The sequence below is a fragment of the Bubalus bubalis genome, chromosome 2 (genome assembly GCF_019923935.1).
Source record: "Bubalus bubalis isolate 160015118507 breed Murrah chromosome 2, NDDB_SH_1, whole genome shotgun sequence".
Classification (NCBI taxonomy): Eukaryota; Metazoa; Chordata; class Mammalia; order Artiodactyla; family Bovidae; genus Bubalus; species Bubalus bubalis.
This window is the reverse complement of record NC_059158.1, coordinates 117,210,203-117,235,283: the sequence shown is the minus strand read 5'-3', so window position 1 is coordinate 117,235,283 and position 25,081 is coordinate 117,210,203. Positions and strand designations below refer to the sequence as shown.

The following is a 25,081-nucleotide window of genomic DNA, read 5'->3' as shown; positions in this document are numbered from 1 at the left end:
CATTGGCGATTAACTCCATCTTCATGTACTTTAACCTTCCTAGAGGTCAGAGGTGGGGAGGCGGCTGAAAGGTTCCACCTTCTGATCATGTGACTGGTTCCTCTGGCTACCAGCCTTTATCCTCAAAGAGCTAGCTCATTAGCATAAACTCTGATATAGTTGAAAGGAGCTTATTAGGGGGGAAAAAAGACACTGCTCACCCATACACTCAGGAAATTCCAAGATCTCTGTGCCAGTAACTGGGAATGAAGCCCAACAGATATTTTTTTAATCACGATATCACAGTGGCCAAGAATCTTATTTCAGCTACTAATGTTGTAGGATAAACTATCCTAAAATGTACTGGCTTAAGCTAATGACTGGTTTATTATGCTCATGGTTTCTGTGTGTCAGTTGGGACAGGGCACAGTGGGAATGCCTGTCTCTGCTCCATGATATCTAGGACCTCAGCTAGGAATGTGGAGGCTGGGGGCTAACTTGATGGCTGGGGACAGAAATTGTCTGGAAGCTCCTATGCTTGCTTGTCTGGGGCCTGGGCTTATGGGATGCCCAGCATGGAAGGACTGAGATTACTTGTTATTTGGCTTCCTCACAGCATGGCGGCATCTGGGGAGTTGGACGTAATTAAGTCTTCTTACATTACGGTTCGGGGTCCATGCTGCAATGTTGCAGTGAATAAGGCAAAAGCTGCTGATGGTCCACGCAGCCATGCACGTTCTACAGTGCCACAGCTGCTATACACTATTGGGAAAAGCAAACCCACCCATCAGAGAAGGTTGGATTCCACCTCTTAATGGGGGTTTTCAGCTTTAATGCATCTCTTCTGAAGACTCACACCTTCATTTTCTCTTTCTGTGTGGATATTTAAATCCAAGTCCCAGGGTTACCAAGACAGATATCTCAAGAGGCCTGTCAGCATCATCAGACAGACCTACTACTCAGTCTGTCTTCATTTTCAGCCCCTGGAGAGTCCCTAACTTTCTTGCAAGTTCAGTTATATATTCGAATGCTCTTACTTTTTACTCAGAGATGTTAGGAATTTAGTGGTAGAAGATTTTAGGGTTTGGGTCCAAATTTGAGTCCAAATTACTGCTGGAAACAGATGTAAGATTGTTCTGTTTTTCTGAGCTTCAGATAAGAAGTTCAAAAGCATACTTCAATTCAGCAAGCATTTACTGGTCACTTACTGTGGGGGCATGACAACATCACACTGAAGAAGAGCGTGTGGGCTGGGCGATATTGTTGCAGCAGCTTTTAGAAAATATAATCAGCCACAGATGGGGTGATAGAGGAATCGAGTGATCAAGATCCCAAGGGCAACCCTTGGGATATTCTTGCTTCTGCCTCAACTTAGAACAGCTCTGACTTGGAATCTGTGTAATGATGAAGCAACTGATTAGTCAAATTAATTAAATTTTTAAAAAAATTAATCAGATGAGTCATTTGGGGTGGTGGTGATGATGGTGTTTTAGTCACAAAGTCTTATCTGACTCTTATAACCCCATGGATTATAACCCTCCAGGCTCCTCTGTCCATGGGATTTTCCAGGCAAGAATACTGGAGTCGGTTGCCATTTCCTTCTCCAGGGGATCTTCCCAACTCAGGGACTGAACCCAAGTCTCAGTCTCCAGCACTGCAGACAGATACTTTCCTGCTGAGCCACCAGGGAAGCCCTATTACTTGGGGTGGTGTTAGCCAAAGACAAGTTGACTGACCAAGAGCTTGCTTTGACTTTGCTGTTAGATAGGTCCACGTGGAGACTCAGGGGGTGCAAGTGTGCTACAAAAGCTTGGAGGCAGCATTCCTGGCAAGTGTATGCTCCCCTACCTACCCCCTCCACCTCCTGGGTTACTAACTGGTTACCTGGCAACCAGCTTTCTTCAACTTCATCTGCAGAGCCACCAGGCTCAGCCTCCCCTCCCCCAGCCCTTGAGTCTCCCATGAATCACTGGGGACCTGGGGGATGGGATACATAATCAGATTTTAATTGTCACATTGTCTCTGATCTTTTTTTCTGTGTGCATATCTTCTAGGCAGAGATGTAATTTCAATTAATTTTGCTTATCTGATAAAAGTTTCATATCCTTTAGGCTAATTTCATTTGAACTAATCAGCACCATGTTCATCTTTGAGTTCCAGCCTGGATGTCTTACCTTATCTGGAGCAGAGATCGCCTCCCTCTGTCACATCAAAGCGTGTCTGGGCTGTGCAAGTAGACCAAGCTGTGAGACGTGGGCTCTCAGCCCGCACTGAGGTAGTTTGTGGGGCCTTTTGTTTTTCTCACTTGAAGAGCTTTACTGAAAGCTCATTTGGTTTTCCTATTTTTCAGTTCAAGATATCAGTATTTCCCAAACAAAAGGTGTCCCATTGCTTTGTGTGGACCCATAAAGATTAAAATTATACTGAACTTGGAGTGCATGCATGCCAAGTCACTTCAGTCGTGTCTGACTCTTTGCAACGCTATGGACTGTAGCCCTGCCAGGCTCCTCTGTCCATGGGATTCTCCAGGCAAGAATACTGCAGTGGGTTGCTGTGCCCTCCGCCAGGGGATCTTCCCAACCCAGGAATCGAACCCGCGTCTCTTACGTCTCCTGCATTGGCAAGTGGGTTCTTCACCACTAGCACCACCTGGAGAGCCCTGTAGTTCTTCCTTTTCTCCCTGCTTCTGCGGGATATGCGGCAGCTATATCTCAGTGATGAATGTCAGTTTTTGTTTTATTAAGGAAAGTGGGAAGATGAGGAAGGTATTGTAGGCTGTGGGGAGAATGGACTGAGGTCATTCTCATGAATCCCCATAGCTGTGTCAGCTCTTGTTAAAATTCATTTGAACCACAAATATGCCTTTCTTAAAATGAAGCTACTTCTATTTTTTCCCCATATAATATAACTAAACTACAAACTGAGTTTATCACTTATCCTTTGATGTGGTACTGAGTTTGGCCAAAACCAAGCACTTGATTGAAGGTTTACTTGAGGAAGAAAAGCCAAATGCCGAAAAGTAGTGCTTAAGCAAAGTGCATATTGGCTGGTCTTTGGTTTTCACTGCAAGTGTTTTCTAGCTAGGAATTTTTATCTCTCTTCTATCAGATCAAGAATCATAATCTAAAATATAGGAGTGAAAAGGAAAGGGTTGGGCAGAAGGAGAAAACAGAACAAGTGAGGCGGAAGATACACACATACACACAGTGATGATGGTCCGGTCCCCAGAAAACCAGGCCTAGAGTCCTAGCCCAGGTCGCTACTCGTTAGCAGTGTGATTTTAGAAAAGCATTCGGCCCCTATTCCTCCATGAGCAAGAATAAAGAGTGGATGGACCAGGACCCAGTGGAACCATGGCCTATTGGTGTCTACCTATCTTTGATTTCGAGCCATGTGAGTAGGTGTTGATTTGGGGCTGCAAGGGCAGACACTGAGTTATGGACTTGGCAGAGGTCAAGAGGTTGTAGAAAGTAAAACTTGCTTTTGTGATGGTACTTAAGTCCAAGCACTGCCCATCACTCTTACTGCTGTCACAGTGAGAGTGGTTCCAACTCTTAGGGGTGGACTTGCACCAACCCCCTGGAAATTGGGTGTATACATGTGCCCATTTGATTATTTATATTGCAAATGTAGAATGAGAAGTGCATCTGTTATGTAGACTCTAGTGTTTATATCCACAGATCATCACATCTGTGATGGATAAGCATGCTACAGGAAAAGCTATATTGTACTCAACCATTCACCTGTTGCAGGACTCTTGATTCTTTCCAGCTTAGAGCAATTATGAATAAAACTTTTACAAACATTTACTTGCAAGTATTTGCATGAACAGAGCTGTTCAACTCACTGGGGTAAATGGCTAGGAGTGGGATTGCTGGGATGTATTATGGTGTTATGCCAGTGCCAATGTGTGATTGGTTTGCAGCCAAACCGTCTTCCAAAATAGCTGCACCATTTTGCATTCCATCGGCAATGGATTAGAGTTTAAACTGTGCTCATAATATTACTTGCTGAACAGGAACTCAGTTATGTGTGCTATAGATATTTTGAGGGTTTGCTAAATGCCAAGGGGTGTTTTCAAGACTGAGAGCAAAATACACAAAAATTCTTGTAATCATGGAGTTTATTATCTATTTGAGGGGATAAGAAAACAAATATCACGCATGTTGCATATCTAGCATACACAATGGTGATTGGTGCTAAAGAGGAAATTAAAACATGGGAATGCAGTTTTAAATAGGGTGGTCAGCAAGGGTTCACTTAGAGGGTGACATTTGAGCAAAAAACACACGAAGGAGGTGAGGGAGGGAGCCGTGTGGGGATCTTGGGAAAGAGCATTGAAGGTAGAGGCACAGGAGCTGTGAAAGCCTTAGGATGGGAGAATAGCTGATCTGTGCATGTGCTTGAGCAGAGTCATGGAGGGGATAAGAAAACAAATATCACACATGTTGCATATCGAGTATACACAATGGTGATTGGTGCTAAAGAGCAGGTCATGAGACATGAGGTTAGAGAGGAAAGTAGTGGTGAAGGAACCAGTTCCTGGGGGACATGGTAGAGACTGGGTGTTTTTCTTGGTGTCAGATGGGCAGCCATTGGGAGGATTGAGCTGAGTAGTGACATGCTCTAAGGTTTTAGAAGGGTCACTCTGGGTGCTGTGTTGAGAATAGCAGAGATTGAGGGGGAGGGTAGAAGCAGGGAGGGTGGTTAGGAAGCAGAGGCAGTAAACCCAGTGACAGACCTGTGGCTTAGGCCAGATGGCAGCCATGAAGACTGTGGCAAGTGATTAGATTCTGGAGACATTTTGAAATTGGAACCAATAGGACTTCTTGGTAGATTGGATGGGGAATTTGAGGGAAAGCATGATATCAAGGTACCCAGACTGAGATCAAATTTCAGACTAAGGGCCCAGTCCTCATAAGATGGCCCTTACCTCAGACACTGGGCTTCTCTGATGGCTCAGTGGTAGAGAATCCTCCTGCCAATGCAAAAGATGCAGGTTTGATCTCTGGGTCCAGAAACTCCCTTAGAGAATAAAATGGCAACCCACTCCAGTATTCTTGCCTGGGAAATCCCATGGACAGAGAAGCCAGGCAGCTACAGTCCACGAGGTTGCAAAAGAGTTGGACATGACTTAGCAATTAAAGAACAACTACAACTTCAGACACCAGCTTAAAATTCAAGGGTGTTCAGGACTACCCTCACTTTTGACCATCTGGTTACAAATTTTGGAGTTGCTATGACCACTCTCAGGTTCCATAATTCACTAAGAAGTCTCACAGAACTCACTGAAAGCTGTAATTAGGAAATTACAGTTTCTAATAGCCAAAGGATGCAAATTAGACAAGTTGTATAGGGTGAAGATTTTTGTGGATATCAGATGCAAAGCTTTTATCCCTAGGAACACATTGCCCTTCTCAGCTCCCATGTGTGACTGTATTGGAGGATTGCCAACCAGGGAAGCACACCCAAGCTTGGTGTCCAGATTTTTTATTGGGGTTTCATAATACACACATGATTGATTGAATCACTTACCACATGACCTATCTGTAGCTTCCCTCCCCTCTTCCCTGGAGATCAAGCTTATATCACATGGCTCAAAGTCCTAACCCTCTAATCACATGGTTGGTGTTTCTGGTGGGACTAAGCCTATCCTGAGTTATAAAGAAAAGATAATTTTATCACTCCAGAAATTCCAAGGGTTTAACTCCCAGGAGCTGGAGATGAAGGCCAGCCAAATTCTTTATTACCCACAGGATAACTGCTAAGGTTTTGATCCAGACAAGTGGAAGAATAGGATTTCCCTTCAGTGAGGTGGGGAAGAGAAGAGCCAGCTTGGAAGTGAAGAGGTCAGGAGCTGTATGTGGACCTGTTAAGTTTAATGTGCTTTTTAGTCATCTAAGTGAAGGTGAAATCAGACTGTTGGATAACAGGTCTGGTGTTCAGGGATGGGTTCTGGTCAAAAGTGAAAATCACAGGAGGCTGATGGATGTACAGTAGAGATATGCTTGAAGCTTGGAAACCTGGGGTCTTGTGGCAGTGAAGTGTGGGCACTCTCCCCATCTGGCTCACTGGGCAGCCCGTTTCTGTTCTCCAGTCCAACAATCCCCTTTGCCCAGAAAGTCATTTCCATGACAGTCTGTCCAGCTCACCTTGACTCCTAAGTTACATCTTTATAGGTAACCTCTGGGATGATTCTCAGAGGAATGGTGAATTATAACCAACATGGATTAATCTTACCAGTATAGGAATCAGAGGGTAATCTCTGCATTTACTGCTATATCATGGGTTGTTGTTGTTGTTCAGTCTCTCAGTCATGTTGAACTCTTTGTAACCCCATGGACTGCAGCATGCCAGACTTCCTTGTCCTTCACTATCCCCTGAAGCTTGCTCAAACTCATGTCCATTGAGTGCATGATGCCATCGAACCATCTCATCCTCTGTCGTCCCCTCCCTCCTCTGCCTTCAATCTTTCCCAGAATCAGGGTCTTTTCTAATGAGTCAGTTCTTCCCATCAGGTGGCCAAAGTATTGGAGCTTCAGCTTCAGCATCAGTCCTTCCAGTGAATATTCAGGACTGGTTTCCTTTAGGATGGACTAGTTGGATCTCCTTGCAGTCCAAGGGACTCTCAAGAGTCTTCTCCAGCACCATAGTTCAAAGGCATCAGTTCTTCAGCATTCAGCCTTCTTTATGGCCCAACTCTCACATCCACACATGACTGCTGGAAAAACTGTAGCTTTGACCATACAGACCTTTGTCACAAAAGTAATGTCTCTGCTTTCTAATACACTGTCTAGGTTTTTCATAGCTTTTCTTCCAAGGAGCAAGTGTCTTTTAATTTTATGGCTGCAGTCACTGTCTACAGTGATTTTGGAGCCCAAGAAAATAAATTTGTCAGTATTTCCATTGTTTCCCCATCTGTTTGCCATGAAGTGATAGGACTGGATTCCATGATCTTAGTTTTCTGAATGTTGAGTTTTAAGCCAGCTTTTTCACTCTCCTCTTTCACTTTCATCAAGAGGCTCTTTACTTCCTCTTCGCTTTCTGCCGTAAGGGTGGTGTCATCTGCGTCTCTGAAGTTATTGATATTTCTCCCGGCAATCTTGATTCCTGCTTGTAATTCATCAGCCGGCATTTCACATGATGTACTCTGCATAGAAGTTAAATAATCAGGGTAACCATATACAGCCTTGACATACTCCTTTCCCAAATTTAAACCAGTTTGTTGTTCCATGGTGGTTTAGTCGCTAAGTCATGCCCAAGCTTGCGACCCCATGGACTGTAGCCCACCAGGTTCCTCTGTCCATGGGATTCTCCAGGCAAGAGAACTGGAGTGAGTGGCATTTCCTTCTCCATGGGATCTACCAGACCCAGGAATCAAACCCAGGTCTCCTGCATTTCAGGCAGATTCTTTACCAACTGAACTACAAGGGAATGTCTGATTCTAACTGTTGCTTTTTGACCTGCATACAGGTTTCTCAGGAAGCAGGTAAGGTGGTCTGATATTGCCATCTCTTAAAGAATTTTCCACAGTTCCTTGTGATCTACACAGTCAGCAACTTTAGTCAATGAAGCAGAAGTAGATGTTCTTCTGGAACTCTCTGGCTTTTTCTATGATCCAATGGATGTTGGCAATTTGATCTCTGTTTCCACTGCCTTTTCTAAATCCAGCTTGAACATCTGGAAGTTCTCGGTTCACGTACTGTTGAAGCCTAGTTTGGAGGATTTTGAGCATTACCTTGCTAGCATGTGAGATGAGTTCAGTATCATGGTAGTCCTTCATACTGTGTGCTACTTTCAATCTGTTCATATCAGGGGCAGAGGAATCAGGTGATCCTGGCAAGTCATTTCAAGGCTGTTTAACACATTTTGTAAAATGGACATGTTGGATCTGATGACCCCCTAGGTCCCTTTTGGCTAAAATGATCTTTGAGTTTTATCTCAAGGCTCAGTTGCTGTTGGTAGTATGTCTGAGTCTGCCTGCGCCTATGTCTCCTGGCTCACCAACAGATGGTAACATTTTTTTTTATGGCAGGAGGGTTGAGATCCTAGAGCAGAATAGACCTAACTTTTCTTTCATTAAGTATTTCTTTCTTATCCCCCAGGCATAGAGATCAGCACATAGTAAATGCTCACTTAATATGTAATAGTAGTGAATTTAAATCCTTCCTTTTGCCTACCATTCAAAGCAACCCAAACACACTGGACTCTGGGTTCATAGTATTTCAGGTTCTGGGTAATTTGTTTAATAATATTAATTTTCACTTTTAGTTGATGTATGTATATATATAGAAATATATATATGTAATATGCACAAAGTATATATAATATTATAATTTGTATGAGAAACTTTAAAAGGTAGAACAGAAATGTGGATTCTGGAGTTGGAGTATCTGGCTGGGTTTTAGCCCCAGCTCACGAGTCACTAAATCTCTTGCAGAAATTACTCTCACCACTCTCTGCTTCAATTTCCTCATCTGTAAACTGAATAGAATCAAAGTTTATATCACAGGCTTGAAATGAGGATTAAACAAGTTTCCATCTGTAAAGTCCTTAGCCTACTGGGAATAGTGCATGGCCCACAGCAGTAGTTATGGAGCAGTGGTGGTTGTCAGAGGGGAACTGATTTTCCCTCTTGGTATGAATGGAGGCCAGAGTCAGGACTGGCCCTGTGGACCATAATAACTGCAGCACAACCTCCAGCGGTTAGCGCCCCAAGCTAAGATTCCTAAGGGCTTACATCTGGTCCTTTCTTTTTTTTAAGGAAAGTTTTATTATTTTTTAAATTATTTTGCTTTTTGACCTTGCTAGGCAGCATATAGGATCTTAGTTCCCCACCCAGGGATGGAACCCTGGACCCCCTCAATGGACACAGGGGAGTCTTAACCACAGGACCACCAGGGAAGCCCTGTTTGGTACTTTTAAGTGGGAGTTGAGTTCCCTTTCTGTCTGTTCAGAGCTGCAGGGTGCAGTTTGCTGTCCTGAACCCTGATGACCTCAGGTGAAGGTGTGCAGAAGACCCAGAGGACCAGCCCACTGCAAATTATTCAGAGTGCATCTGCTGCTCATAGTGGGTTCATATCGTTTTCTTCGGGCACAAAGGTAGCTCATTTCATTTGACACTGTTCTTTATGTGTGGGGAGAGTGGGAACCAGCTCAGTACCCAGAAGCATTTACCCCTCATTATGGCCCAATTATCACAACGTGCCATTTTTTGTTGTGATGAAAGCAGGTTTCCGCTCCTATAGAAATCCTGAGCCCTGAGCAGTGGCACCGCAGCTCCAGTTTTCCACCAAAACAGGTTTATAATGAAAATGTGGAAGAAACTTTAATTATAACTGTGGTCTTGAGCTCCCTTGGCAGCCTCTTCTTTTTTGATTGTTTTCAGAAAAAGAAAAGAAATGGAGCTGCTGTTAAGAATTCATGTGAGGAAGTCGTCATGAACTTGGAGCTTTTTAAAACCACCAACTGGTTCCCCTCCCTCAAGAAGCAGGTGCCCATGTGTGGGAGGTGGTGGGAGCCAGGCTCAATCTCCCAGCGGGCCTGATCTCAACATGGAAGAACAGCATCTCCCGGCTGCTGGAGACTAATTGCATGTGGGATGGAATAGGACCAAGTTAGTTTTAATGAAAAACCTGAATTTATTGCCCCCATTGAGATTTCATTAAATTGGTTACAAACTGCTGTTGATTGGGCTTTTGGAGACTGGCTGCATGTGTTTGCCCAATATTCTTTGTTTTTGCTCTGAAAATCCCCTTCCTTTCCCTCTTTTCTCTGTTGCCAGTGTCTAGGGCTTCGTTCTTCTCTTCTCCCTGCCTCAGTCCCCTTCTTTGTTTCAGAAAGCCTCCAGCACATAGTAAATTCTCAATAAATACTATTATCTTTCATTCCCAGCTATCTGGACTATACTTCGTTTCCTCTTTCTTTCTGTTCTATTACCTTTCATTCTCTCTCTCTCCCCTCAAACAGTTGAATTGCCTCCATTAGTTTGGTCCCTCCTCACCACCCCCATCCCTTCCCTTCCTCTTCTAGGTGTCTCTATTCTCTATTGCACTTCTTTTCATTTTAATCTCAGTATCAGTCAGTCAATCTCTTTTTCAGTCTCTCCGCCACTGCTTCCAACTCTGCTTTTCTTCTCTTTGCTTCTCTCATGGTTTCTGCTTCTGTGTTTTCTGTGTCCTTTTGCCTCCTTGCTTCAGAACATTATAATCACTGGAGAAACCTAAAAAAAAAAATCCTAATGACCAGGATGAACCTTCGATCAATTAAATCAGGGTTTATGGGAATGAAACTCGAGCATCAGTATATTTTTAAAGCTCCCCAGTTGATTCACATGCATAGCCAGGCTGAGAAGCATTGCTTTGCTTCTGATTGGAACACATTTGTTGTGCAAAGCCAGCTTTATATCGCTGTGGCTTATTAAAGATGTCTCCGGGTGGTTCACTTGATATGCTTCAATCTTGCATTTCATGAAATGCATTTCCTCTTGTGCTGGTTCCCAACATAGGTTCTGTGGTCTTTGTCTTTATTCCAAGGTCATGAGAGCCCAGGACAGAAATGAAGGAGAGGTGAGACTGGGCTTTGGTCAGGATGCGAGAGGCATAGGGGCTTGGGATGGGGCCTGAGAAATGTACCCTTGCCTTATGTAACACTGTGTCTAAATGCAGAGACACAGTAAAGGCACAACCACAAACTAGAGCCTTTAGTTTCTGGACACTTGAGTAAATAGTTGGCTGGGATCAGGGTCAGGCTTCATGGGACAGGATAAATCCCCTTGTAGAAAGTCAGCTGCCCCATCTGGGGGTGGGGGTTGCTGGGGGCACACAGAGTTGCTAACTAGCAGACTCTTCAGATGACAGAGTCAAGACATGTGCTTCACTGAGATGATATGCCAGAAGAAAACAAACATCTGCCTGGTGGACTCTGAAATCATTAGTACTCTCTCAGGTACAAGAGGGAGCAGTGGATCTAGGAAATCTCTTGAAAAGCCTGCCTGTGGGCTGATATTCTCAAGGTTTAAAAACCAGGCTGAGTATGGACCTTGCTGAATTCTCAAAAGGGATATAGACCTTCATTCAGTGTGTGTGGTTTCCCCACTGGACATGTGTTCATGGACCAATTATAGATCAGTTGAAAAGTATCTGGTGGCTATAGGGGAACTCAAGTGAAATAGGTGATATGAAAATGATCCTGGAACTCTCACCACTAGGTTACAAGTGTGAACGTGAAAGTGTAGTCGCTTAGTCGTGTCTGACTCTTTGTGGCCCCATGGACTGTAGCCCACCAGGCTCCTCTGTCCTTGGAATTCTCCAGGCAAGAATACTGGAGTGGGTTGGCATTCCCTTCTCCAGGGGATCTTCCTGACCCAGGGATCAAACCCGGATCTCCTGCATTGCAGACAGATTCTTTACTGAGCCATCAGGGAAGCCCATAGTAGTGGGGGCCCCAAATACTATGGCCCCACTAGGCAGAGATTTCAGATTCAAAGTCCAGCAGAGCAAATCTGCCTGTCCCAGGTGGCTCCCACAGAAGGACTCCCTTCCCATGCCTGAAGCCCAGCACCCTCGCCCAGGGAACAGTTTTGGCTTTTTCAACTTCCTTGTCTTATTGTGAGGGCACTGAACCAGTACAGCCCAGCTGAGCTCAGCTAATCTGCCAGTAACTTCAGTTCCTGAGACTGGGCTCCAGCACGCAGTGCAGACTCCCCCAGGGCTTAGCAGCCTGCTGTGCTGCACATTGACCTCCAGCTCAAAGGCTGCAAAATGATTGGACTTCCCTGGCAGTCCAGTGGTTAAGACTCTGTACTCCCAGGCAGGGGTGTGGGTTTGATCCCTGGCTGGGAAACTAAGATCCCACCTGTTGTACAGTGAAGCCAAAAGTAAATGAATAAATAAAATTCATATTAAAAAAAAAAAAAGTGGGTGAGTTGGTGTTAGCCCCTTTAGGAGCTCAATATCCACTCTTCTTGCAGAATTTGATCTCATTAGGATCTAGGCATTGGCTTGTGATTCAGATTGGTTAAATATCTGTGTTACTTAAGACATTTATTTGCATGTAATTTAGGGCTTCCCTGGTGGCTCATATGGTCAAGAGCCTGCCTGCCAATGCAGGAGACATAAGATACCTGGGTTCTGTCCCTGGGTTAGGAAGATCCCCTGGAGAAGGGAATGGCTACCCACTGCAGTATTCTTTCCTGGGAAATCCCATGAACAGGGGAGCCTGGCAGGCTACAGTCCATGGAGTCGCAAAGAGTCAGACAGTACTGAGCAACTAACACTTTTACTTTCAATCATTCAGTTAGTTCTGTTTGAGGGTGACCTGGTGAAGTCTGTGCATGTTTGCTTAGTCACTCAGTCATGTGCAACTCTGTGAAACCTAGTGACTCTTAACTAAAGCTGCAAGTTAGAATTATCAAGGAAGGGGTAGGGGGCATTTGGAAAAAACAGAAGCAATGCCCAGGCTGCAACCCCAAGGTTTCTGATTTTGTTGGCCTGGGGTGGATATTTTGTTTAACCAGTTGGTTGTGGTGGTTGTTTTAAGGCCCCTCATTCTAATATGAATGAGGGATGAGGGCACTGATATGGTAGAAATCACAGGAATGAACCCACAACAGAGTTCCAGGTTCTAGAACTCAGGTTTGCCTCCCCCTAGTGGCGAAACTATGGAATGATCAGGCTGTTCCTCTACAGTGAGAGGTGGGCTGGGCAGAAATCTTCAGTGAGCATCAGAATTCACCAGGGAGCTTGGAAATTATGCAGAAGCTCTAGGTGGGATTAAGTTGTTTTTCATGGGTCTGGGGAGGGACACATGGCTCCACAGGTGATGTTGACCAGCATTTGAAAGCGTTTGGATGGGCAGGCTCCAAGATCCCTGCAAGCTAGAAAGGCCTCTGCTAGGGCCTCTGCGATTGTGTGGAGGCAGCGTCTTGCTTATGTGGGTGACCCAGGCATCTCTCAGGGTCCCTGTTCTCGAAGAACGAGAACACAGTTGGCGTAAGTGGGGCTCATGGGGAGCATCTGGGTATGGAGAGCAAGAGACTGGCATCTAGAAGATGATGTGTGAAATGACAAAAGCATAAGAGCAGTTAATAGGGAGGCAGGAGGGCTGAGGGGTAATTATGCCGTCCTCACGAGTGTGTGTGACAGTTTTTGTAAAGGAGGATGACGTCTTCTTTTTTACCCAGAACTCTCACGAGACTCAGTTGTAATGTGAATAGAGGAAGAGGCTCTTGGTGGGGCAGCTGTAAGAATCTTGAGAGAACTGTAAAAACAGGCTTTTTAAGGAGCTTGTGGGTTTTCTTCCTCATGGGACCTTATAAATAAAACTTTTGAGAAAGCATAGGAAATAATCTGTTTTTCCTTTATATGTCAAGAGTCTTCTGCTGACCTATCATTAGAAGAACATTATGAAACATTTATTTGGACATGTTTTTCCAGGAGAGGGGGTGCCTGGGTTGTTTTTCCATCCTGTTCTGTCCCTTGTAATGGTCTGTCCTTTTAATGGTTTTTGTGATGCCACTGACAAGGCTAGGGGTGGTGTTGGCAGCTGGAAAGACAGTCTTTCTTGCCATGGAATGGAATCATTTCCAGACTGCTTGGATTTTGGTCTCAGCATCACAAACTAAACTGTAGGGTTATGGGGAAAATCACTACACTCTTGAAGATTTCAGTGTCCGCATCTGGAGAAAGTGAGGGAGATGTTTTAGGTGGTCCCTGAGGTCCCTTCTGCCTCTGATGTGTCCTCACTCAGATCTAGATGAGCTAATTCCCTATAGGAAACAAAATCCAGAGACTCTGCCCTATAATGGAATTAAACATGAAAGCAAGGTGTGGTGGTGGAGGCACCCTGGATTTCTAGTGGGTTCAGGACCGCAGGACCACCATGTGTGTGCATATGTAACACAGCCCAGGACTGGGCCCTGTGAAGGGCATGAGGTGAGGTGGGAATCTAGCTCCCTTGCTGAGTAGAGCAATCCACCAAAGAAATGATGTTTGAGGTCACAACTTTTTTTTTTTTTTTTTTTTCAGAAATATGGTTGATTTACAATGTTGTGTTCATTTCTGCTGTGCAACAAAGTGACTCAGTATATACATACACATATACATTTAAAAATATATTGCATTATGATTTATCACAGCATATTGAATATAGTTCTCTGTGCTACACAATAGGACCTTGTTTATCCATTCTATATATAATAGCTTACGTCTGCTATCCCCAGCCTCCCACTCCATCCCTCCCCTAAGGTCCTCCCTCAACCCTATCCCCCTTGGCAACCCCCAGTCTGTTCTGTATGTCCGAGAGTCTGTTTCTGTTTTGTAGACAGGTTCATTTGTATCATATTTTAGGTTCTGCTTATAAGTGATATCCTATGGTATTTCTCTTTTTTGACTTAATTCTGACTTACTTATCTTTCTGACTTAGTATGATAATCTCTAGTTCCATCCATGTTGCTATAAATGCCATTATTTTGCTCTTTTTTGGTCAACCCACTCCAGTGTTCTTGCCTGGAGAATCCCAGGGACTGCAGGTCCTGGTGGGCTGCCGTCTATGGGGTCGCACAGATTCAGACACGACTGAAGCGACTTAGCAGCAGTACCCTATTGTATATGTGCACCACATCTTTATCCATTCATCTGTCGATGGGCATTTAGGTTGTCTCCATGTCTTGGATATTGTCAATAGTGCTGTGAGCATAGAGGTATATACATATTTTTGAATTAGAGTTTTGTCTGGGTATATGCTCAGGAGAGATTGCTGGATCACATGATAGCTCTATTTTTAGTTTTTTCTTTTTTTATAATTTATTTATTTTAATTGGAGGCTAATTGCTTTACAATATTATAGTGGTTTTTGCCATACATTGGCATGAATCAGGCATGGGTGTACATCCTGAACCCCCCTCCCACCTCCCTTCCCATCCAATCCCTCAGGGTTCCATACTGTTTTCCATAGTGGCCGCACCAGCTTATGTTTTCAACAACAGTGTACAAGGTTCCCTTTTCCAGCATTTTTTATTTGTAGAGTTTTTAATGATGACCATTTCATTGAGGTCACTCTTCATAACACCATACATCTATCCATGGATGAAGTATGGGTGAAAAGACCCTTGTTAGAGCCTGAGCTTTTCTGTCCATGAATGTTGTCCATCTGTATCAGCTCTCTGCTTCCCAACTGGGTCTCCCTGAACTGGAGACCATCTACACCTATCTGCACTTAGGAGGCTCCTGCCCTCCTGGCTGAGCAAAAGCCCTATCAAAAAGTAATTATAAGGCCTGTGCATTTGTCAGCATGCATGCATGTGTGTGTGTGTGTGTGTGTATGTGTGTGTGAAATTAGTTCTGAAATCCACTGAAGTCAGGAGCTATTCATCAAAAGCTGGAAATGTTGACATTCTTTTCAACAAACTCTTTTTATGCCTACAGCCTTCCAAGTAAAGCCACCAATCCGTGCTAAGGACAGAGAAGACATCGATATTTCAGCCTGAATTTTAAACAGTGCATTATAGTGAGCAGAATGTTGGGTATAGGAAGGGGGAGTGATGAGAAAACTATGTGCACACTGGTGACTATGTTCACATAAGTGTATGTGTTTGTGGTGAGTGTGTTGGTTCAAATATGTCTGCTTCAAGACAGCTTAGGCCTCGCCACCTCCCAAAATCTTACCTACCCAAGCTGTACTGAGTTTGCATCCGTTGTCTCCCTGCTGAGTGGCCTTTCTAGCATGTGTGATTTTGAGTCTCTGCCCATTCCAGGTATGTGTGAAATAGCCTGGCACATATGAGAAGCTGAGGTCAGGGCACTGTCCTGTAGCCGTCAGTTCTGTGGACCAGACAATTCTCATGATTGTCACACTCCCTCCTTCTCTCTTTCCATGGTTGGCAACCTGGATCTGGACACTGATGTCCCATCATCCCTTGCCAGAATGATCTTTTTTTAAAAAGGCAAATTCTGTGCTTGAACCACTGAACTCTTAAGAGCTGCCTGCCAGAAAGGCTGGTTGTTGAGAGCATTCATTATTACCAACAAAATCCTTTGAGGTCTGAGCTATAAAGACATCAAACACATTGGCCTTGGCATCACAAGAAGCTGGGTCAACAGTCCTGGGGAGAACACATATCTCAAACACAGAGGGTACCAATTAAATCCAACATACAGCACTTAGCTTGGTGTTGCAGACATAAAGAATACGGTTTGTCTCTTGATGTGTCTACTGTTTGATGGCAGAGATGGATTTTTAGACAACTAACTATAACGCAGAAAGATAGTGCTTCTTATGTATAAGGTTATATATAAAGTTTTGTGAACCCACAGGAAAGGGATCAGGTCTATCTGGGCTATTTGAGGAAGGCCTGAAGGGCTGTTTGAATTGGACTTTGCAGGATGACTAGGAGTATGTTAGGCAGAGAAGCAGTGAAAGACTATTTTAGGCAGTGAGAACTAAAAGCAAATAAGACCTATAAAAATGCATGGTGTTTGAAAAGGAGTGAGCAGCTTAATGTAGCCAAAGCTGAAAGTACATGGTTGGGTGGAGTACAGAGGGAAAAATATGAAATTATATGATGATAATAACATTTATTATTACCAGCCCTTCTGACAGGCAGTTCTTAAGAGTTCAGTCATTCAAACAAAGAATTTGCCTTTTTTAAAAAAAATCATTCTGGCAAGGGTTGATGGGACATCAGTGTCCAGATCCAGTAGACCTGGGTATGACATAAGCCCTCTTGGAGGAGGTCACCATTAACCCCAGAACTTACACAGAGCCTCCAGAACTTACACAGGACTGGCAAAACAGACTCTTGGAGGGCACAAACAAAACCTTGTGTGCACCGGGACCCAGGAAAAGCAGTGACCCCACAAGATGCTGACCCAGACTTGCCCAGGAGTGTCCAGGAGTCTCCATCAGAGGCATGGGTTGGTGGTGGCCTGCTTCAGGGTTGGGGGCACTGAGCGCAGCAGTGTGTGCATGGGACCTTTTGAAGGAGGTTGCCATTATCTTCATTACCTCCACCATAGTTTGGCCTCAGGTCAAATAACAGGGAATACAGCCCTGCCCATCAACAGAAAATTGGATTAAAGATTTACTGAACATGGCCCCGCCCATCAGAACAAGACCCAGTTTCCCCCTCAGTCAATCTCTAGGAAGCTTCTATAAGCTTCCTATCCTTCTCCATCAAAGGGCAGACAGAATGAAAACTACAAACACAGAAACCTAACCAATCTGATCACATGAATCACAGCCTTGTCTAACTCAACAAAACTATGAGCCATGCCATGTAGGGCCACTCAAGACGGACGAGTCATAGTGGAGAGTTCTGACAAAACGTGGTCCACTGGAAAAGGGTATGGCAAACCACTTCAGTACTCTTGCCTTGAAAACCCCAAGAACAATATGAAAAGCAAAAAGATAGGACACTGAAAGATGAACTCCCCAGGTCGGTAGGTGGCCAATATACTACTGGAGATCTGTGGAGAAATTACTCCAGAAAGAATGAAGAGATGGAGCCAAGGCAAAAACAACACCAAGTTGTGGACGTGACTGGTGATGGAAGTAAAGTCCAATGCTGTAAAGAGCAATACTGCGTAGGAACCTGGAATGTTATGTCCATGAATCAAGGCAAATTGGAAGTGGACAAACAGGAGATGACAAGAGTGAACATCAACATTTTAGGAATCAGTGAACTAAAATGGACTGGAATGGGTGAATTTAACTCAGATGACCATTATATCTTCTACTGTGGGCAGGAATCCCTTAGAAGAAATGGAATAGCCCTCATAGTCAACAAGAGTCCAAAATGCAATACTTGGATATAATCTCAAAAATGACAGAATGATCTCTGTTCATTTCCAAGGCAAACCATTCAATATCACAGTAATCCAAGTCTATGCCCCAACCAATAATGCTGAAGAAGGTGAAGTTGAATGGTTCTGTGAAGACCTATAAGACCTTCTAGAACTAACACCCAAAAAAGATGTCCTTTTCATCATAGGAGACTGGAATGAAAAAGTAGGAAGTCAGGCAAATTTGGCCTTGGAATACAGAATGAAGCAGGACAAAGGCTAATAGAGTTTTGCCAAGAGAATGCACTGGTCATAGCAAACACCCTCTTCCAGCAACACAAGAGATGACTCTACACATGGACATCACCAGATGGTCAATACCAAAATCAGATTGATTATATTCTTTGCAGCCAAAGATAGAGAGGCTCTATACAGTCAGCAAAAACAATACTGGGAGCTGACTGTGGCTCAGATCATGAAATCTTTTATTGCCAAATTCAGACTTAAATTGAAGAACATAGGGAAAACCACTAGACCATTCAGTACAATCTAAATCAAATCCCTTATGATTATACAGTGGACATGACAAATAGATTCAAGGGATTAGATCTGATAGAGCTCCTGAAGAACTATGGACAGAGGTTTGTGACATTGTACAGGAGGCAGTGATCAAGACCATCCCCAAGAAAAAGAAATGCAAAAAGGCAAAATGGTTGTCTGAGGAGCCCTTTTACAAATAGCTGAGAAAAGAAGAGAAGCAAAAGGCAAAGAGAAAATGATAGATATACCCATTTGAATGCAGGGTTCCAAAGAATAGCACGGAGCAATAAGAAAGCCTTCCTTAGTGATCAGTGCAAAGAAATAGAGGAAAACAACATAATGGGAAAAACTAGAGATCTCTTCAAGAAAATTGGAGATACCAAGGAGACATTTCATATAAAGATGGACACAATAAAGGACAGAAAGGGTATGGACCTAGCTGAAGCAGAAGATTTGAAGAAGAGGTGGCAAGAAAACACAGAAGAACTATACAAAAAAGATCTTCATGACCCAGATAACCACGATGGTGTGGTCACTCACCTAGAACAAGACGTCCTGGAATGCGAGGTCAAGTGGGCCTTAGGAAGCATGACTACAAACAAAGCTAGTGGAGGTGATGGAATTCCAACTGAGCTATTTCTAATCCTAAAAGATGATGCTGTGAAAGTGCTGCACTCGATATGCCAGGAAATTTGGAAAACTCAGCAGTGGCCACAGGACTGAAAAAGGTCAGTTTTCATTCCAATCCCAAAGAAAGGCAATGCCAAAGAATGCTCAAACTACTGCACAATTGCACTCATCTCCCATGCTAGCAAAGTAATGCTCAAAATTCTCCAAGCCAGGATTCAACAATACATGAACCACAAACTTCCAGATGTTCAAGCTAGATTTAGATAAAGGCAGAGGAACCAGAGATCAAATTGCCAACATCCTTTGGATCATTGAAAAAGCAAGGGTTCCAGAAAAAAACATCTGCTTTGTTGACTGTACCCAAACCTTTAACTGTGTGGATCACAACAAACTGTAGAAAATTCTGAAAGAGATGGGAACACCAGACCACCTGACCTACTTCCTGAGAACTCTGTATGCAGGTCAAGAAGCCACAGTTAAAACCGGGCATGGAACAATAGACTGGTTCCAAATCAGGAAAGGAGTCTGTCAAGGCTGTGTATTGTCACCTTGCTTATTTAACTTATATGCAGAGTACATTGTGAGAAATGCTAGACTGGACGAAGCACAAGCTGGAATCAAGATTGCCAGGAGAAATATCAATAACCTCAGATATGCAGATGACACCACCCTTATGGTAGAAAGTGAAGAAGAACTTAAGAGCCTCTTGATGAAAATGAAAGAGGAGAGTGAAAAAGCTGGCTTAAAGCTCAACATTCAGAAAATGAAGATCATGGCATCCGGTCCCATCACTTCATGGGAAATAGATGAGGAAACAATGGAAACAGTGAGAGGCCTTATTTTGGGGGGCTCTAAAATCACTGCAGATGGTGATCGTAGCCATGAAATTAGAAGACACTTGCTCCTTGGAAGGAAAGTTATGACTAACCTAGACAACATATTAAAAAGCAGAAACATTACTTTGCCAACAAAGGTCCACCTAGTCAAAGCTATAATTTTTCCAGTAGTCATGTATGGATGTGAAAGTTGGACTATAAAGAAAGCTGAGTACCAAAGAATTGATGCTTTTGAACTGTGGTGTTGGAGAAGACTCTTGAGAGTCCCTTGGACTGCAAGGAGATCCAGCCAGTCCATCCTAAAGGAGATCAGTCCTGGGTGTTCATTGGAAGGCCTGATGTTGAAGCTGAAACTCCAATACTTTGGCCACCTGATGAGAGGAGCTGACTCATTAGAACATACCCTGATTCTGGGTAAGATTGAAGGCAGGAGGAGAAGGGGCGATGGTGAATGCAATGATGGTTGGATGGCATCACCAACTCGATGGACATGAGTTTGAGTAAGCTCTGGGAGTTGGTGATGGACAGGAAAGCCTTGTATGCTGCAGTCCTTGGGGTCACATAGAGTTGGACATGACTAAGCAACTGAACTGAAGTGAATAACATTTATTGAAGGCTTACTGTGTATCAGGCATCATACTAAGCATTTACAGTTTTTCAGGTATTCTTTAAAACATACATTTTATGTAGTTACTATTTGCCTCATTTTACTTTGGGGGAAATTTAGATACTGTAATTAAGTACTTAGGCAAAAAAAAAAGTAAAATAAAAGGCTTTCCCAACATCATACAATTAGTAAATGATAGAGCTGGGAGGTGTTCCCAGGCAGCCTGACCCCAGACCTTGTGCTCTTCCCCACTAGACTGTTAGTGTGAGTATTGTAGATGTTTGGAGGTTTCTCTATGGACAGAACTAGGGAGATATATTTTCAGGGAGGAGAAAGCCTCAGAAAAGAGGTAAGTAAAGAAGAGTTGTGTGGGGATGGGAGAAGTAGGAGGACACTCCAGGCAAGGAGGAAACCTCTTGTCAAAACACAAATGCAGGAAGGAGAGTGTTCTAGAGACACTGGCCTGGCCCTTTGGTTGAGTCAGTGGCTTGGTTTCTTCTTGGCACAGCCCAAGTGACCATCTCATTGGAAGTCCTCAGGGTGTCTCTGCTCTATAGAAAGGTCCCAGAGCCCTCAGTTTCTCTCAGGGTCTAGTCTTCCTCCTCACTGGCCTAGGAAGATGTAGTAGGGCATCCAAAGTTTGATGATGTGTATAGGAAACACATGGGGAAATCTTCCTCTCCCTGTTATGTGTGGCTCTTTTACCGAGCGCTTCTGGGTGAGATGCTCTCTGGCAGTGGGATTTAATGAATCCAGCAGTGCCTTGCTCCCTCTTTTAAATCCCTGAGGGGTGTTGAGCCGACTGAGTAGTGGAAGGTGCCAGGTGCACACATTTAAATAAGAGAGACATCAGGGCAGGGTAGCAGAGGCCAAAGAGAGATGGCTGCCCAAGTGAAATTGAATTTTGTTGGAGTTAAATTGAGGTGCTGAGTTGTCTTTTTACAAACATATTCATTGGCTCAGCTGTCACTTTCATTTAGTGGGCTTGTCGCCTGAGCTGTGGCAGGCTGGCCGAGTCACAGCCTCCCCTGCAAAGCCTCAGCCTGGGGAGCTGGGAGCCAGGGTAGGGTGGGGAGCATGTAAGGAGAATCGAGCCAGAAGACGGTCTTGTCTTCAACCTGCCGTTTCCCCGCTAGCTGCTGCTTCCCCATCCTGGCCAATGAATAGCAAAATCAAAATTCTGTCATGACACGAAAGATTAAGCATAACCAAAAATGAAGTCCTGGTTAAGGCCCATCAGTAGCCCTGGGTGACTTGTTGAGCCCATCCACACCACCCCGCATCCCCCTCCCCCACCATGCTTCGTTTCCTCGCTTGTAAAAAGGACTTTAAAAATAGCACCAGTCTTCAGACTCCTGGTGAGAGTTGACTGAAATAAATTTGCCAAGTGCTTAACTCAATGCTCAGCTAGTACTAAGTCTTTATTAAAGGTACTTAAAAAAAAAAAAAACAAAACTGTGACTGGTAAACAAGTCCAATGCCAGGAAGGCCCTTGTATTTTATGATACTTGTGTCCTGCTGTTTTTGAAATTTCACCCTTTGGAATACATTCTTCATCCTAAGGCAGTGCCTCTTTGAATCTTATTTTTAAAGTCACATCTGCTTGAGAGGGAGACCTGAGTCGGTAGCAGAATGAGGCAGAGAGAAATAGGTGAGCATGGCATGGAGGAGAGGTGAGTTAGGGAAGGTGGGAGAGGTTGCTGCAGATGGGGAAGGGGAGACAAACTTTATAGTTCTGCGGAGACAAGGTGCTGAGTCATAGTAATAAAAGTAGGTGGTGACCAGGTTAGGACAGAGAACAGGGCTGTTGGGGTTCTCTTGTGGGTTTGTAAGGTTTTATGTAGAAAATGGCATTGAGGATTTGGTGAGCTGAAGATACAGTTCTAACCCTTGAGGAAGTGTTGTCAGAGAAAAATGATGAGTTTTGGGATGGTCTGAGGAACAGATGTGGAAGAAAGAGGCAGTGTTTTTACTTGTAAGTGCTACTTTTTTTCTCCCTAAGGTGACTGTTAATGGAACTGGTGCACAAGGAATGACTTGTACAATGTCAAGGTGAAAAAGGCAGCTGGCAGAGCTGAGATCCTGGGAGTTGCTTCCAGATCATAGCCAAGAGGGTCAGTTCTAGAGAGTCCTCTTGATCCTTGCTTTGAGACCTTGGACAAGTGCCTTCTGCTCCCTCGACCTTTGTTCCCATGTAATACAGGAAGTAAATGAGAACGAGGGCCATACTGGTGACCAAGGACTTCAGAAGAACTAGGAATTTCTATCTCATTTCTGTTGCCTTACTCCTCCTCACCTTCCCCCAGGCATCAGGCCTGGGAAGATACTTGAGTTTGTGACTCTGAAATAGACTGACCAGATGATGTCTGGGGTCCCTTTGTGCTCTGCTGTGCCAGTATTCTAATGTCCAGATATAAGCACCCTCAGCTCTAAACTTGAGGGTTCTTAATCTGGAGTCCTCAGAGCCATAGGATTCGTGGGACAGAATTTAAGGGGTTCATGAACTTATATGGATTACAAAAAGTCCTATCTTTTTAAAAAATAAACTTCTAATTGAAAGTTTTTCCCTTACTTAGGTTATAAACCACAGTCTTATTAGCATTACCTGCCACTCTGTAACCTATAGAAATAGAATGTTTTCATATCACAGTACTGGCTCCCAGTTTGCATGTCCTTGTATAGCCCCTCCCCCACAAATCTGTGATGGGCTGGTAATGTGCTCTAAACAGGAAAACATAGCAGGAGTGTTCTATCTGTCTTGGACTTAGCCTTCAGACAGCCTGGAGGCTTTCACTTTTGTATTTTTGGGGAGCCAAAACCACATAAAACATCTGGCCAGACTGCTGGAGGTCACATGGATAAGGCTTAACAGGGGGCTAAACTACATGGAAAAAGAAACCCCTAACATCTAAGGGCCCTAACTGAGTTCAGCCTGCAGGCATCCTCATCAAGAAGCAAGATACTAGAGGTAGCTTTCTGGAATGTTCCAGTGTGTTCCAGCCTCCAGATGAGTGCAGTCCCACCTGCCATCAGGTGAAACAGGAGAACCACCCAGATAAGCCCAGTTCATCCACAGACTTGTGAGATATGTTAACACATTATTGATCGGAGGTATTGTTATCCTAACATTATTGACCATAGTTGTATCAATATGTGTTTAGAGAGTGATACAGTTACCATCACCGTGTGAAGTTGTTAGAGCTTAACATTGATCAAGGGTTCATTATATAATTTATGATTATTGTTATCATTCACATTTTGCTCTGTTAGGTTTTTACTCCAACCTTGTGTATATTATGGGGCTTCCTTGATAACTCAGTTGGTAAAGAATCCGCCTGCAATGCAGGAGACCCTGGTTCAATTCCTGGGTTGGGAAGATCTGCTGGAGAAGGGATAAGCTACCCACTCCAGTATTCTTAGGCTTCCCTTGTGGCTCAGCTGGTAAAGAATCTGCCCGCAATGCGGATTCAATCCCTGAATTGAATTCAATTAAATTCAGTTCAATGGGTTCAATCCCTGGGGTGGGAAGATCTCCTGGAGGAGGGAAAGGCTACCCACTCCAGTATTCTGGCCTGGAGAATTCCATGGACTATATAGTCCATGGGGTCACAAAGAGTCGGACATGACTGAGCAACTTTCACTTTCACTGTGTATATTATAAATGTAAAATTTTCAAAAACGATGCATCAGGAAATTTTGAGTGAAGAAGTTTTCAGTGAACTGTATGCAAATGCTTTCTCTGATTGTCTGAGTAACATATATACTAGTGTCTGAGAAGATGACAGTTCTTCAGAACATATTTCTGATTCAGACAATGTGAACATCCTTAGTGATTGATTCTGATACAGAAAGCGAAAATGAAATACAATGCTGGAGAATGCCGCTTTGCACCTACAGAAGAGGAGATTGAAGACAATATTTCACGAAAACTAGAAGATGCTACAGGTGTGTCAGGTGTAACTATTGAATGTAATAACTCGCAACATGTTAGTGAAATGACAGAATTAATATTTGACTGGCCAAAACAGAAATCACAAGCCACAGGCATTTGTTTCTGCAAAAATCCTGTAGTCAGTAATGAGTTAAAATGGTTTTCATGTTAAGCCATTAAATTTGGGGATGGTTTGCTCTGCAGCACTCGGCAACTGAAATGGAACCTTATAGTTTTTTTTTTTTTATTTCATTTTTTTATTGAAGTATAGTTGCTTTACACTGTTGTGAGCCTTATAGTTTTACTCGATAGAACTTGAGTCCCAAAGTGTCTGTATCCGTTTGAACACTCGCCTTCATAGGTGTTCAGCATCTTTCATTTGCCAGCAGGGTACCTGTGTCCCGCTGTTTTCAGGACTTCCCAAATGAAGACATGATAAAAGGTGCATGCATGATAAATAGTTGACAAGTATTCCTTAAACCCAGCTTCCCAGGTGGCGCTAGTGGTAAAGAACCTGCCTGCCACAGCAGGAGTCGTAAGAGACACAGGTTTGATACCTGGGTCAGGAAGAACCCCTGGAGGAGGGCATGGCAACCCACTCCAGTATTCTTGCTTGGAGAAGCCCATGGTCAGAGGTGCCTGGCAGCATGCAGTCCTTAGGGTCACACACAGTCAGACACGACTGAAGCAACTTAGCATGCATGCATGTCTTGCTGCCCAATGTGAGAAGTGCCTGCACCTAGGATATGGATACTTAGACTTCGGTTCTAGAGAGTAA

General features: G+C 43.8%; 1 protein-coding gene and 1 long non-coding RNA gene across 3 annotated transcripts in view; both read left to right on the top strand.

The window, feature by feature from the left end:
* GPR39 (G protein-coupled receptor 39) overlaps positions 1-25,081 on the top strand; it is a 264,487-nt gene that overhangs the window by 195,035 nt on the left and 44,371 nt on the right. The window lies entirely within an intron of this gene.
* LOC123331619 lies at positions 1,622-9,667 on the top strand. Its single transcript, XR_006548358.2, has 2 exons — positions 1,622-2,254; positions 9,368-9,667. It is a non-coding gene; the product is annotated as an uncharacterized LOC123331619 (long non-coding RNA).